The sequence below is a fragment of the Choloepus didactylus genome, chromosome 6 (genome assembly GCF_015220235.1).
Source record: "Choloepus didactylus isolate mChoDid1 chromosome 6, mChoDid1.pri, whole genome shotgun sequence".
Classification (NCBI taxonomy): domain Eukaryota; kingdom Metazoa; phylum Chordata; class Mammalia; order Pilosa; family Megalonychidae; genus Choloepus; species Choloepus didactylus.
Window position 1 is genome coordinate 98,427,785 of NC_051312.1, and position 14,247 is coordinate 98,442,031.

Consider the following 14,247-nt stretch of genomic DNA (forward strand, 5'->3'; position numbering starts at 1 on the left):
CAGTGGTATTCTTTACTTTCACAATGTTGTGCTACCATCACTGCCATCCATTTTCAAAACTTTCTCATCATTCCATACCCTTTAAGCAAAAACTCCCCATTCTTCCCTACCCCAGTTCCTAGTAACCTCTAAACTTTCTGTCTTCATAAATTTGCTTATTCAAGATATTTCATATAAATAGAAACAGATAATATTTGCCATTTTGTGTCTAGCTTATTTCTGTCAACATAATGTCTTCAAGGTTCATCCATTTTTTTTTCATGTTTCAGAAGTCCATTCCTTTTTTATGGCTGAATAACATCCCATTGTGTCGATAACCACATTTTGTTTTTCCTTTCTTTTGTTAATGGACATTTCGGCTATTTCTATTGTTTGACTATGGTGAAACCATTTTTTAATGCAAAGGTGTAAGCAGAGATAAGGGACCCAACAAGGTGACCCCAGAAACTAACAACAACAGAAAGCCCTTATCACTCCAAGCCTGAATGAGGAAGGAGAGGAGATAGTGGTCCTGGAGCCTGGTTGAAAGTTGGAACCATGGAAGGGCTGCCTGAAAAGAGCTGTGGCAAAAGAGGAAGTCAGACACTGCCAGAACTGTGGTGTGGGAGGGAGGGGGATAAGGTGTGACCTTTCTCTTCAATTTTCAATTTCCTGCAAGTTGTCCCATTAGCTGAAACTATCCCTAGCTGGAAGCCAATGGGTAAGAGACCCTGGACAATGCAGTCATGGGGTCAGCGCTGCAGGGACAGAACAGGGCAAAGAAGAGTGGAGAATGGATCAAGGTGGGGGTGAGGGCAAGCAGAGAATAAGCAGCATAGCATTCTTGCTTTTCCCTCTTCCCAATATCTGTTTCTCTTCTATTTTCCAAGTTCCAGAGAGAGAGAATCTGATTAGTTCAGTTAATTACTATTGTCACTGTTTGTGTAGAGCTTTCCTCTACAGGTTGCTGGCCACCGTATGGATTGGCCATCCTTGAGCAGTTGGCCTCCTTCCAGTCTGTTCTGGCCAGAGGAGAAAGGACTGGTCAGAGACTTAGAACATGGCCACTTCCCTCAGCGGGTACCGTGGGCAGGGTTGTTTTCCTCAGAATTGGCTGCAGTAAATCAAGCTTGTCTGAATGCTGTGCCAACTCTACAGAGCTACCAGCAGTGTGTGAGGGTCTGACTTATGGCCACCTAGCCCTCTCAGATGGTGCCAAGGTTATGTGGTGATAACTAGCCTTATTTTTGGCTTGTTGAATATATGAGACCATTGTGCATTTTGGAAACATTTTTCACCACATCCATCAGAATCTGGGCTGGATGGGATGACTTTGTGTTCCAGTTTGCTAACGCCGCCATTATGCAAAATACCAGAAATGGATTGGCTTTTATAAAGGGGGTTTATTTGGTTACAAAGTTACAGTCTTAAGGCCATAAAGTGTCCAAGGTAAGGGGGTACGTTCACTGAAGGATGGTCATTGGTGTCTAGAAAACCTCTGTTAGCTTGGAAGGCTCGTGGCTGGCGTCTGCTTGCTCCCAGGTTACATTTCAAAATGGCACTCTCCAAAATGTTGCTCTTGGGGCGTTTGGTCCTCTCTTAGCTGCAGCTCCTCCAAAATGTCACTCTTAATTGCTCTTGGGATGTTTGTCCTCTCTTAGCTTCTCCGAAGCAAAAGTCTGCTCTCAAAGGCTGTCTCCAAAATGTCTCTGTAAGCTGCAGCTCCTCTCTCAGCTCCTGTGTGTTCTTCAAAGTGTCCCTCTTGGCTATAGCAAGCAGTGAGCTCCTTCTGTCTGTGCTTCTTATATGGCTTCAGTGATTTAATTCAGACCCACCCTGAATGGGTGGGGTAACATCTTCATGGAAATTATCCAATCAAGGTCTTGTCCACAGTTGATTGAGTCACATCTCCTTGGAAACAATCAATAGGTTCCAAAATCTAATCAACACTAATACAACAGGCCCCACAAGATTGCTTCAAAGAACATGGTGTTTGGGGCGACATAATACATCCAAACCAGCACACTTGGTGTCTGACCAAGGGTAGGCAGTCCATATATTCTTAGGCCACAGGAATGCATCTCATCTCAGAAGTCCTATGTTCTTGCATGTGCAACGCAATCTGAGGATTGTTTGGGATTGGTCAAGAAGCATATGCACCCCTCCAGTCCAGCAATTCATTATTTTCTCCTTTTGTCTCCCTCACAGCTTCTTATCGAGTGTTGGCCTCATCATACTTTCAGTACCATTTCAATGCAACAATAATTTACTTACTACTTACTGCACATTATTTATGCTGCTGGGCCTGACAGTTCAAAGATAAATAAGGCTTGATCCCTGCCCTTGAAGAGCTCCCCAGTTTGGGGTAGGAGACAGGTTATAGACAAATACCCTGTAGTGTGATAAGTGCTAAGACAGAGGGAAGCAATGGGACCTAGGCATCACAGGGAAAGGTCATCAGCCCAGCCTAGGGGTTTAGGGAAGGCTTCCTGGAGAAGGTGATGCTGGATTGCATCTAGAAGGATGAGTAGGAGCTGGTTAGTGTAAAAAAGCAGGCAGGTTGTTCCAGGCAAAGGGAAAAACATGCACAGGGGTATGGAATAATAATAATAATGAGAAAAAAATAGCTAAAATGTCTCGAATGCTTCCCCTATGCCAGCTGCTGTTCTAAGCACTACACATGTATTATCTCACTTAATCCTCACAAAAGCCCTAAGTCATGGTGATGATATTATTTTAATTTTGAAATTGAGGAAGCAAGAAAAAGAATAGTTAAGTAACTCACCAAAAGTCACAGAATAGTTGACAGCAGAGCATGAAATAACACAGTGGAGAAGAGGGAGATGAGGCTGTGAAGGAAGGCAAGAACGTTGAATGCCAAAGAAGTAGCCCTTTGTTCTGTATGTAGAGAGGGACAGTGAAGCCTTTTAGGCAGGGTGAATTCGTTTCCTTCACTGCTCAAGCAAATACCATGCAATGTGTTGGCTTCATAATGGGAATTTACTGGCTCATGGGTGAGGCTAGGAGAAGTCCAAAATCAAAGGTATCAGCAAGGCAATGCTTTCTCCTAGAAGACTGTGACATTCTGGGTCTGGCTGCCAACAATCCTTGGTCCTTGGTTCTTCTGTCACATGGTAGTGCATATGGTGGCCTCTCCTGGATCCTCCTTTCTCTTCCAGGTTCTGCTGACTATCAACTTCTGTCTGTTCCCTCTGTGTCTTTTTCCCTCTCTATGACATTCCCTATGAAACCTTCAGTAATTGGATTAAGACCCATCCTGGGCCATACCTTATCTGAAGTAACCTCATCAGAAGGTCCTATTTACAAGGGTTCACACCACAGGAATGGCTTAAGTTTAAGAACATGTTTTCTGGGGTACATAGCTCCAAGCTGTCACAAGTGGAGGAACATGATCAGCTAAGCAATTTGGAGAGATCTCTGGTTGCAGTGTAGAGGATGGATATGAGGGGAACAAGGTAATATTTGAGCTATTATTATGGTATTATTAGAATTATTTTATCACATGCATATAATTCAGGTCTTCCCAGCCCAGTTCAAATACTAGAGTGTACACAGCAGGAGTTCAGGGGGAGCCTCATTTGGCTGAATATCCTTGCCTAGGCTTCTGGAATATTGGTGATTCCAGACCTGAGTCCTGTCATTTAATAAGAAAGCTAGGCAGCAGCCTCAAACCAGTGCCCTCTTCCACCATTTAAAGCAGAGACTAAGGACCCTCATCCAAAGAGAAAAATTAAATTAGGCAATTATCCAATTACTAGAACTCACTCAACTGTTTCTGTCCTTTTCTTTTCTGAGGAGCTATGCACCCATCTGCCTTCTGCAGGCAGTGCCTGGGCAGGCCAGGCCAGTCTGTGTGTCTGCAGAATTCTCTGCTGGGATGCCACTGCAGTGAAGGTGGAGAGCTGTTTCTGCAGTTCATTGATGTACCTGCAATTCATTTCCTTTCTCATTTTGGGCTGACAAGGCTGCCTTGAGGGGAAAGAGAAAGGCAGAGGCAGAGGCAGCTTTTGATGCCAGAGATGTCCCACCTACTTAGCCTCTCTCCCTGCCAGTTTTTCACCCCTCCAGCAGAAGAGGGGGTGTGATTGGCAGCCGGGAGGGAGCAACAGCCAAACCTGTGCTTCCCTCATGGAGCACCTGCAGAAAAGCAGGTTCTAGCTCCTAGAAATAGCCACAGGCTTACCTTAGTATCTAAAGGGGAAGCTGGGGGAGGAGGGGAGCTTCTGCTTTAAAAAAAAAAACACATTTTATTATATTTTAATAATTATATATTGTATAATAATATTTTATTAAATATACATTATCTGCTTGGGGAAAAACTTATGGGAATCTATAGAGTTGAAAATGAAATTATTCTCTAATTCCATGCCCTAAAGATAACCACTGTTAAATAGTTTGGTGTATTTCCTTCCCATTTTGGTGCAACTTGCTTTCGTCAATATCATTATATCTCGGACATCTTTCCAGATCCTTACATATGGTTTATTTCATTCTTTTTAGTGGCTCAATAGCATTACATGGTAAATGTTTAACATTATTCATTAACTGGCACTCCTATTTATGTATACTTGGGTTATATCCAATTTTTTTTTTGCTATTATAAACAAAGATGCAACGAACATTCTTGTAGATGTTTCTCAGTGCACATCTGAGAGAATGCTTATATGAAAAATTTCTAGTAGAATGTTCAGTTAAAATAATTTGCATATTTAAATGCTGGAATATATTGATATTTGCACTCCAAAAAGATTTACTAATTTATGTTTTTATGAGGGTGCTTAGTGGACTCTTACCAGTATGCAACATCTGAATTGCCTGAATCAATAGCTCCTGAGTTCTCCAGAGATTTGGACAATCCTCAATAGCCCTTTCAGTTCTGGTCAACACAATCTTGTGTGCCTGGTATAGATACTATTGTAGACATGAGGTGTTCAAAAACCTCTAAAAGTTGAATAAAACTCCATCCCCATCTTAGAGGGGCTTACGAGTAGAGGAAGAGACAAGTAAATAGAAACTTCAAGACAATGTGACAGGTATTGGGATATGAATAAAGAACTGGGATAGCATAGAGGAGGGAGTAACTAACCATTCTTCCCTGAGGAAGTGGGCCTTGAAAGGTGAGTAGGAGTCTCTTTTCCCAAAGAAGCAGGGAAAGGCAATATCGGCCAAGGAGCTAGCATGAGCAAAGGTCATAAGGTGGGAAAGTTACATTCTGTCTGGGAAATGGTTCTGTTGACCTGTAGGATGTTTGCAGGGAGTGATGAGAAATCAATCAGGAGAGTGGATCACACTGAGAAGGATCTTGAATGCTATAGGGAAGGGGAAATATTTAGAGTAGAATGTGGAAGCACTGGAGGGTAGAGAACCTGGATCCTGGGAGGTGTGAGGGAGAGACTGTAGGAATTCAGGCCTTTGGGAGGAGGTGATAAGGGATTGGATTAGGGTGATACTGTTCAGGTCAGAAAGGAGGGGGTTGGATGATTGGGGAATACTTGTACTCGTTCCTTTGCTATCTCAGACTCTATCAGGATTTGGCAGAGGCTGTCATCTGGGGTGAGTTTATTAGCACAAAATGGCTAGTAAAGCTGCATTGATTTTGTATTGTATGTAGGTACAAAATTTTAATCAACAACTCCAAAGACTGCTTCCAATGACTTCTAACACCAACAATAAATACTGCAGTACCTCAATTCAATTTAGACTCTTAACTACTGGAATTAGGCTGGGTCCCTCAGGGTAAGGGCCATCCTCTACAAGATTGCCCTTCAGGCACCAATCACAAGCTCTGCTGCCCAGGCTACCCACACTTCTGACCAACTGGCTACAAAATCCAGGTTCCTACCACCCCCTTGGTTTTGATAATTTGCTAGAATGATTCAGAGAATCACTAAAAGTGCTATATTGTAATTATAGCTTTGTTATAGTAACAGGATACAAATAAGAAGCCAAAAGAAGAGAGGCTTAGGGCAAGCTCTGGGACTAGGAGGGTCTCAGATGCAAGCTTCTATGTTCTCTCCATGTGGATTCAGAAACCATCATCCTCCCAGAACAGAGATGTGTCTTATCAATCATGGAAGCTCAATGGAGCTTCAAGTGTCCTGAGTTTATATGGGGTTCTAATATGTAAGTATAATTGGTAGAGGTCAGTTGGGCAGATATGATGCAGCTCAAAGGCCCAACCCCCTAATCACCTGGTTGGTTTTTACTGTGCGGCCAACCCCACCCTAAGACTGCAGGCGTGACTGCATCTCATTAGCATAGGAACTAGCAGGTGTGGCCCTGGGCCCACCATGAATAACAAAAGATGCTGCTATTACAAAACTTAGCTTACAAAAATGTAGAGGTTGTCTCCCCATGAACTGGGGACACAGACCAGGTAAGTTTTTCATGATGCTACATTTAGTTTTATTTTGTTTTGAAAGGAGAAATCCATGAGTTGGGAGAAATGTCAAATGTGATTTGTCTGAGGGGAATGAGCAATAGAACTCTTTGGCTTGACCCAACTGAAAACTGCTCTCTCAGGACCAGAGTTGCTCACTCTCTGTGCTTGGTCAGGCTGAGGCCTTTATTGCATTATAATTCTCTCCTTGGTTAGGGACTCTGACATGATATGAACTAGACAGACATTGGAGAGGATGCGGAGGAGAAAACCAAAGGTGTGGGGAATGGGCCTTGTGAAAGGTGAAAGCAGGAGTTGGTTACCATGGTGTCTTAGTTTGCTAATGCTGCAGAATGCAAAACACCAGAGATGGATAGGCTTTTATAAAACGGGGGTTTATTTCGCTACACAGTTACAGTCTTAAGGCCACAAAGCGTCCAAGGTAACACATCAGCAATCGGGTACCTTCACCGGAGGATGGCCAATGGTGTCCGGAAAACCTCTGTTAGCTGGGAAGGCAGCCAGCGTCTGCTCCAAAGCTCCGGCCTCAAAACGGCTTTCTCCCAGGACGTTCCTCTCTAGCAAGCTTGCTCCTCTTCAAAACATCACTCCCAGCTGCACTCCCTTTCCTCTCTGAGTCAGCTCATTTATATGGCTCCACCGATCAAGGCCCACCCTGAATGGGCAGGGCCACACCTCCATGGGAACATCTCATCAGAATCATCTCCCACAGCTGGGTGGGGCACATTCCAAGCAAATCCAACCAGCACCAAAAACGTCTACCCCACAGGACTACAAAGACAATGGCATTTGGGGGACACAACACATTCAAACCGGCACACATGGACACATATAGATGCATTCATTCATTCATCAAACCTATAGAGTAATCTGTGCCCCGCAGGGTGCTGACTAGTGGAGACACAATGTCCCTATTGACACTCCAGGAGCAGCTGGTCAAGAGAGTCAAAAAGAGCTTGCAAATAGGTTGGTTTGGTGTGGTCAGATCTAGTCTTCATTAAAGCAATGGAGCTTGAGATATTTGTCCTTGGGACCCTCCTCTCCTCCCCTTTTCTCCATCATACCCTGCCCATACTTCCCCATGATGATGGGTTTGTGTAACATCCTTATTCTCAGCTGACTGCCAGCTCACCTCCATTAAGGTATCAACTGATGATCAGAGTATTTCTACTAATAGCTTAAGACATGTTCCATCCTGAACTTTCTTTTCCAATGTTTAAATTCTACTTTTTGACTGACTGCTCATTATCTTTCAGACTTTGGGAAAATCATTTAGCTTTGCTGAGCCTCATTTTACTCACCTGAAAGTATGAGTCATCATAATTTGTGCTCTGCCCAGTAGGATATAGAAGTACTTTGAAAATTGCCAAGCACAATACAAAAACAAGGGACTATAATTACTCCCTGTGCTCTCTGTTGCTCAGAGACAGAGACTTGGATTCTCATTATCCCAGGGTGTTTAAAATTCATAGGCTGCCTCTTTCTTTCCTGCAACTCTCAAAGGTGAACCACACCTTGGTTCAGTCTCCCTAACTCTGCCCGTCCCCTCAGCCTCACCCCCTACCTTGTCATGTGTTTTAAAATAGCTGTAAAATGACCTGAACAAATTGAAGGCAGATTTGGCACGACTATAGTTTGGATGCACAATGCAATCTATTTCCTTGCTTAATCACAAGCTGCCAATACAACCAATATGCAGTAACCCAGGTCAAGGGCACACAGCACATTTAAAGATGGAGGATACCAGTGTCTCTAAAGTCCATTGATAGCCTAAAGGACAAAACAAGGTAGGTGGGTACTTTTAACAAGAGCTCTTGGAAGCGGGTCTGAGGTGGAGTCAGTGGAAGATCCAAAGCCATTGGCAGGAGATGCTGGTTATGGTGTGGCAAGGACAGCAGCAAGCCTCACACACAGCACAGCATGGGCATTGGGGCTGGGAGTCAGGGCCACCAGGTGTCAGTCTGCCTCCACCTGACGCTCACCAGAGTGGCATCTGCACTGGGTTTTTATGCCTCAGAGATCTGGTCAGTAATGTCCTTATCAAGGGAGTGTCCTTCCGGCAGGCATCACCTGAGTCCGTATCGTATCCTTGCATGAATGTCTGGTTATCATTTGTTACAAAAACATGTTTTTCTTAATTTGTTTACATTCTAATTGTGGTCAGTGTGTTTACAATGTTTTGGGGATTAAAGATCATTAATATCATTTCAAAACACAATACACTGTACACCGCCCCCCCCAACTGGTTAAAGGTGGGTTCTAGGGATAAGGAGGTTGATCTAATTTTCCACAAAGAAGATATGTGTGTGAAGGGAAGAGTGAGTAAGACTTAGAAAGAAATCACTAAAGATTTCTATGTAGTTGGCAGGGTAAGAACAAATGGGCTTGGACTAAAGCAGGAGAGATGAGATTAAACATTGAGAAGAATATGTATAAAATAATAAAGGTTGGAAGACCTGAGCATTGTCCCTTCTGACCAACTATGTAACTTTGGGCAAGTTACTAAGGTCTCTCGGTTACCATTCACTAAATTGTCCAGGGTCTCTGGGGCCCAGTTATGGCCTAGGGATTTTATTGAGGTATTATAGTGCATACATGAAGATGTGAGCTGAACTGACTCTCCTTTTCTAGAACCTGTTCTGATCTGAAAGACGGAGGTGGCTCTTTTTGTATAATTCATGGGGTAAGGGATATGTTAGGAAACTAGAATCCTAATATTTTACAAAGCCCTTATGGAAAATTTATATTGCATATAGTAGGGAAACTTGGTGAAAATCAAGCTAGTAATTCTGAACTGAATGCAGCTGTTAAGTACTGAAATGCCATCACTTTTGCTCAGTTGGAGGAGATAAAAGACTTTACCGGTTGCATGCTGCATGTGATCATCTTGAGCTCTTCCCCATAAAATGTTTGGCAAAAGAAAATTTACTTAATTAGCCAGGACAAAGAGAACTGGCAAAGAGTTAGAGATGTCTGGTTTAAATATGAGAAAGCTGAGTTAATACTTGCCCCTGAAACGGCTATCTTCATGGAAGGAAGGAGCATGCAAGTTTCAACTGATTATTCACGTCAAAGGGGGAGTTCCTGTCCTGTCACTCATTTGTACTGTGACCTTTGCAAGTCACTGTCTTTGAGATAACAGAGGATGTGACTGTGAATGATGATGATGAACATCATTATGGGAGTTGACCTTCTCAGGTATTGTACCATATGCCAGGCCCTATGCTAAGTGCTTTACTTGGATTGTCTTGCTGAATTCTCATCACCACATGATGCATTATTATTCTCACTTTAGAGATACAGTAATTGATGTCATTGAGGATAAATATTTTGCTCAAGGTTACCTCTTCTGTAAATGAGCAAACCCAGACAGTCTCACCCTAGAACCAACAAGTGTATATATATATATATGTATGTATATATAGTTTGAATTATTTTCTAGCTCCTGCTCTAATCATCACCCTACGTTGTAAGATATTTGAATTAAATTGGAGTAGAGAATGGAGATAGCCTTTATTTTAATGCTGCCAGATGGCTGAATTTTAAACTTCCTTGAAAAGATGCTCTGAGCTTTCAAATCAAGGCATCTCATATTCCTTATTGCAGCTGAACTCCACCAGCTCTGCCTTTTGGTCATGTCCTTTCCCCTCTCTGAGTCTCAGTTTCTCTATGTAAGACTGGGGGTGAATTACACAATTTCTGTGTTCCCTTACATTTCTGTGAGTCTCTGAATTCTATGGTAAATCACAAGTAGAAGAACCTGAAAAGCAAGCTGGATCTCTGGATGGAAAGAGGTTTCCATGAACTAGAAGATTGAAAGGGGTCACCTTAGAATACAGATCATTTCTGCAGAAGCCTCCTGCCCAGGCCCAGTAGAGAAAACATTTTATGTGTGAGGAACGGAAATGATTAATGCCCCTCAGGGTACTGATTTTCTAAGGGACTGTGATTTAGCACCAGACACCTGGGGAACTAGAAGGTCAGACTCTCCAGGATATCATTTAAACAGCAGGGAGGGAACAGTCATTGGATATTTTTATTTGTGTGGCCAGAAGGCCTTCCTGCTTGGGAAGGTGAGAATTTCCTTCTCAGCCACCACCTACAGGCAGGATGCCTCATCTTAAATCCAAGTACCCTAAGGCAGATTGGAGTGTTCACTGAGGCTCTCTGTTAAGGGCTCAAGTTGTCAAAAACTTTCTTGTGGAGAGCAAGGTGAGGTGTTTGCAAGGAACCAACAGTGACCCGAACAGAGAAATTTCCTGTCTGATTTATCCCTGGGAATGTACAGTTAAATCCCTGATACTGAACCCAGCTGGGGAAAGGCTCTACCTCAGTACAGAAGCAGCTGGTAAATGATGATAATAAGAGCTACTATTGTTTATATCATTTAATATACAAAACTACCCTATGGAGTAGATATTATTAAATCTCCTTTAACTCATTAAGAAACAGAGGGTCAAGGGGGTTTAGTTGCTTGTTCAAGGTGACCCAACTTGAATAGGATTCAGGCCCAGATCTGATGACTCCAAAGCCCCTGCTCTTCCTATTTTGCTACACTGCCTATTCCTATAAAACCATACCTGAGAGCTGGAACGAGGGTCACTTTAGAGAAGCCATATTTGTTTTCAGGCCCTGGAGGGTTGACCTTGGCTCTAGAGATACTAGATTAGTCAAAAGGAATAGAGTAAAAGTGAGGAGCAAAGGGGGAAATGAGATGTGGGAGACCAAAGGATTAGCTGTGTATGGGGCCAGAATGTACATTTTTAAAAAAAAATCAAAATCAATAGATTTTTGTTTATTCACGGAGTTGGGCATTCATCACCACAATCAATTTTAGAACCTGTATATTACTTCAAAAAGAAAAATCCTATATCCCTTAGCAGTCACCTCTCAATCCCTCTCTCTTTCCCCAGCCTTACATACCAGTAATCTAATTCTGTCTATAATTTATTTATATTTCGTTTTATATAAATGGAATCATACCATATGTAGTACTTTGTGTGTGGTTTCTTTCACTTCGCATAATGTTTTTATCATTTTTTTTTAATTAGAGAAGATGTAAGTTTTCCTAAAAGTCATGTAAAAAATACAATGCAAATACATACCCCCCTATTGTTGAAACTTTGCATTAGTGTGTTACCTTTATTACAATAGAGGAAAGAATATTAAAATATTACTGTTAACTATAGTCCATAATTTACAGTAGATGTATTTTTTCCCATATACCACCCTATTATTAATACCTTGTAATGGTGACATACATTTCTTATAATTCATGAGAAAAAATTCTTATATTTGTTCTAGTAAGCATAGATATCATCTACAGTAGGGATGTTATTGTAGGGATTATTGGTAGTTACACTCACAATAATGTGTTACAATCACCATTATCCATTTCTAAACATTTACAATCAACCTAATAAGAAATTCTGTACATATTAAGCATCAGCTCCCCATTCTCTATCCCCAATCCATCTTCGGTAATCTATATTCTAGATTCTACTGCTTTGAGTTTGCTTATTATAATAAGTTCATTTCCGTGGGATCCGACAATACTTGTCCCTTTGCATGTGGCTTATTTCACTGAACATAATGTCTGTAAGCTTCATCCATGTTACATGCATCAGGACATCATTCCTTCTTACAGTTGAATAATATTCCATTGTCTGTATATACCACATTTAATTTATCCATTCAACACTTGATGGGCACTTGGATTGTTTCCATCATTTGACAGTTGTGAATAATGCCGCTATGAACGTAGGTGTGAAAATGTCTGTTTGTGTCCCTGCTTTCAGTTCTTCTGGGTATATACTGAGTAGCAGGATTGCCAGACTGTGAGGAAATTCTATACCCAGCTTTCTGAGGAACTGTAAAACCATCTTTCACAGTGGCTGTACCATTTTACCTTCCCACCAGCAGGGAATAAGTGTTTCTTTTTCTCCACATCCTGCCAAACATTTGTAGTTTTCTGTCTTTTTGATAGTGACCATTCTAGTAGGTGTGAAATGACATCTTGTAATTTTGATTTGCATTGCTCTAACAGCTAGTGATGTTGTGCATGTTTACATGTACTTTTTAACCATTTGTATTTCCTCTTTTGAAAAATGTCTATTCAAGTCTTTTGCCCGTTTTTAATTGGGCTGTTTGCCTTTCTGTTGTTGAGCTGTAGGATTTCTTTATGTATTCTCAATATTAAACTATTATCAGATATGTGGTTTCCAAATATTTATTCCCATTGAGTAGGCTGCCTTTTCACATTCTTGACAAAGTCCTTTGAAGCACAAAAGTTTTTAATTTTGAGGATGTCTCATTTATCTGTTTTTTCTTTCATTGCTTGTGCTTTGGGTGTAAGGTGTAAGAAACCACCACCTATCACTAGATCTTAAAGATGCTTTCCTACATTTTCTTCTAGGAGTTTTATGGTCTTGGCTTTTATATTTAGGTCTTTGATACATTTTGAGTTAATTTTGGTATAAGGTGTGAGATAAGGCTCCTCATTCATTCTTTTGCATATTGATATCCAGTTCTCCCAGCACCATTCATTGAAGAGACTGCTCTGTCCCAGTTGAGTTGACTTGGCAGCCTTGTCCAATATCAATTGGTGATAGATGTGAGGCTCTATTTCTGAACTCTTAATTCAATTCCATTGTTCAATATATCGATCTTTGTGTCAGTACCATGATGTTTTGACCACTGTAGCTTTGTAACATGCTTCTCAGACAGGTAGTGTGAGTCCTCCAACTTCGTTCTTCTTTTTCAAGATGTTTTAGGCTATTCAGGGCCACTTACCCTTCCAAATAAATTTGAAAATTGGCTTTTCATTTCTCCAAAGAAGGCTGTTGGAATTTTGATTGGGATTGATTTGAATCTGTAAATCAATTTGGGTTGAATTGACATCTTAATGATATTTAGTCCTCCAATTCATGAACACAATGTTTTTCCATTTATTTAGATCTTTGATTTCTTTTAGCAATGTTTTGTAGTTTTCTGTGTAGAAGTCCTTACATCCTTGGTCAGGTTTATTCCTAGATGTTTGGTTTTTTTAGTTGCTATTGTAAATGGAAATTTTCTTGATTTCCTCCTCATATTGCTCATTACTACTGTACAGAAACACTACTTTTACCCTGCCACTTTGCTGAATTTGTTTATTAGCTCTAGTAGCTTTGTTGTCAATTTTTCAGGACTGTCTACATATAGCATCAATTCATCTGCAAATGGTCAAAGTTTTACTTCTTCCTTTCCAGTCTGGATGCCTCATTTCTTTTCGTGCCTAACTGTTACAGCTAGAACATCTAGCACAATATTGTATAACAGTGATGACAGCAGGCATCCTTGTCTTGTTCCCAATCTTAGAGGGAATGGCTTTCAATCTCTCATTGAGTATGAGTGTTGCTTGTGGGTTTTTCCTATATAGCCTTTATTATGTGAGGAACTTTACTTCTATTCCTATTTTTTTGAAGTGTTTTATAAAGAAAGATGCAGGATTTTGTCAAATGCCTTTTCTTGCAGCATTTCAGATGATACATTTTTTTCCCCTTTGATTTTTTAATGTGTTTACATTCATGATTTTCTTGTTATGAACCACCCTTATATACATGGACAAAACCCACTGATCATGGTATATAATTCTTCTAATGTGTGTTGGACTCAATTGGCTATAATTTGTGAGGATCTTTTTTGCCTCTGTTATTCATTGAGAAATTGATATGTAATTTTCTTTTCTTGTAGTATGTTGCACTGGTTTGCAACTGTTGTGCGACCTCAGAAGAGCCATGATCTTTTAATCCCAATCTGCTGGGTGGAAACTTTTTGATTGAATGTTTCCATGGAGTTGTGACTAACCC